The sequence below is a fragment of the Cynocephalus volans genome, chromosome 1 (genome assembly GCF_027409185.1).
Source record: "Cynocephalus volans isolate mCynVol1 chromosome 1, mCynVol1.pri, whole genome shotgun sequence".
In the NCBI taxonomy this organism is placed as follows: Eukaryota; Metazoa; Chordata; class Mammalia; order Dermoptera; family Cynocephalidae; genus Cynocephalus; species Cynocephalus volans.
In genome coordinates this window covers 707,860-710,538 of record NC_084460.1, presented here as the reverse complement: position 1 = coordinate 710,538, position 2,679 = coordinate 707,860, and positions in this window count along the sequence as shown.

The window sequence follows — 2,679 nt, the reverse complement described above, 5'->3', positions numbered from 1 at the left end:
CATCCTGCAATGTCTATGTTTAAAGGCCAGAAGAGGGCTGGCTGGTAGCTCAGTTGGTTAGAGCACAGCCTTGTAACACCAAGGTCATGGGTTCAGACCCCTGTGCCTGCCAGCCAATACAAAAATAAATAAAGGCCCGAAGAGAAAGAGTTCCTTCCTCGTGTCTCTTTTTTAAGAATATGAAAATCATCTCCAGAATTTGCTCTGAAGACATCCCTCACGTCTCATTGGCCAGAATTGATCACACGCCCACTCTTTTTTTTTTTTTTTCAACTTTTTACTATGAAAAATGTAATACATATACTATAAGTCTGGCTACAGCAATCAGCAACTCACGGCCAATCTTATCTTATTTATTGTTACCCCCCCACCCACCCACTTTCTGCCTTCCCCCTGGATTATTTTGAGTAAACCCAGTATCATAGCATTCATCTGTATGTATTTCAGTATGTGTCTCTAAAAGATAAGAACTCATTTATAAAAGACACAACGGCAGTATTTTTAAAAATCAGTAATAATTCCTTAATATAAACAAACATTAAACATGTTTAAAATTCTCCAATTCTCTCCCCCTCTCTCTTTCTCACAGGTGATTTGTTTACATCAGGATCCGAACAAGTTCTGCTTGTTGCAGTGGTTGCTATATCAGCTGTGTCTTAAGTTTCTTTTAATCTGTAGGTTTCCCCCTTCATCTAATTTTCCTCCTTTACCCCATAACGTTTCCTGAGGTCTGGATTTGCTGCCTCCCTCCCAGTAGAGTCATTTAACATGTGCCACCGTCCCCTGTATTTCCTGATGATTGGTTGCTGGATTGTAAGGCTTGGCCTCACTCAGGTCAGATTTGGCTTCAGAGGTGTGTGTTCTTACTGCAGGAGGCCCACTATGTCTGATCGTCTCTCTGTGACGTTAGCAGCCATTGATGATCATTTGCTAGATCCGTTATTTCAATAGGGGTTTGCAAAATACCATATTCTACTTATTTTATTCCCTCTTTATTTACTAGCTGGGATACTTCGATAGACAGAAGTGTTTCCTCCTCGGCTATTTATGGTCACTCTGAGGAACAATTCACATAGGAAAGACAGGATAAATGCTTGATTCTTCTCTTTACTAGTTTTAGAATAATGAATTGTTTCCCTGTCATCTTCCAAAGAGACTGAGAATTTCTCTGCTTTTGTTTCATTGTCATTATGGGTTTTTTGTGGTGGTAAGATTTAGTTTCTTTCTCTTTCTTGCTTGCATTTTTGTTCTACCAGTGGGTTTTGTTCTTTCTTGTGTATTCGTGGTAGTGATTATCATTTTTCAGATTCCAGATGCAGGACTCCCTTGAGGATTTCCTGCAGGGCTCGTTGTGTGGTGGTGAACTCCTGCAGGTTTTGTCTGTCTGGAAAACACACTATTTCTCCCTCATTCCTGATGGATAGCCTTGCTGGGTATAGTATTCTTGACTGGCAATTTTTTTTCTTTTAGTATTTTAAGTATGTGATCCCATTTTCTTCTAGACTGTAGAGTTTTTGTTGAGAAGTCTGTTTGTTAGTGTGATAGGGGCTCCCTTATAGGTGACCTGACGCTTTTCTCTTGCTTCTTTTAAGATTCTCTCTTTGTGTTTGAGCTTTGCCAGTTTGACTATAGTGTGTCTTGGAAAGGATGTTTTTGGGTTGAATCTGTTTGGGAATCTTTGAGCCTCTTGGATCTGAAGGTCCATGTCTCTCCCTATACCTGGGAAGTTTTCCACTATTATTTTGTTGCATAGGTTTTCCATGCCTTTTCCTTTTTCCTCCCCATCAGGAACACCCATGATTCAAAAGTTTGTGTGCTTAAGGTTGTCTGCTATCTCGCTTAGATTTTCTTCATTTTTTACTTTTTTTTTTTTCCTTTTTTTTTCTTCTGCCAGGGTATTTTGAAAAGACTATCTTCAAGATCAGAAATTCTGCTTGTTTTAGCCTACTGCTTTAGCTGTCAGTTGTGTTTTTTATTTCATTGAGTGAATCTTTCAGTTTCATAACTTCTGCTACATTCTTTTTAAGGTATTAATCTCTTTGTAAATTTCCTTCTTCATATTCTGGATTTTTTTTTCTCATTTCATTATGTTGTCTAACTGAGTCTTCTCATATCTTGGTGAGTTTCCCTAAGATTGTCTCTCAGAATTCTTTTTCAGTCATTTCAAGGGTTTCCTGCTCTATAGGGTCTGGTATTTGAGAATTACTGTACTCTTTTGGTGGTGTCATATTATCTTAGATTTTTGTATTTCTAATATCTCTACCTTGATGTCTGGTCATCTTGTAGGGTAGTTGCTTCTTCTATTACTCTAGAGTGGGCTTTGAGGAGAGAGACTTTCTCTTCTTTTTCCGGTCTCCTCTGGTGACTCTCCTTGTGTCAATGCAGTTGAGTGGACCACCTGCATAGTGGGTGTGGCTACTGCTGTGACAGTGAGCTACTTCTGCAGCAGCCATGGCTGTGGCAATGGCTGTGGTGGGCCACCTGGGCAGAAATGGTGTTTTAGGAGTGCTCCTTGCCTACTTCTGGGTAGGAAGTGGTGCCCTCAGCTCCTACCTTGGACCCTGGGCATACTCCTTGCCTGCTTCTGGGCAGTGGGGGTTGCCCAAAAAGTTTCAGAGGCTGGGAAGTCCAAAGCCCAGGCAACACATCTGGTGAGGTTCTTATCCTGGCAGTGGCTAC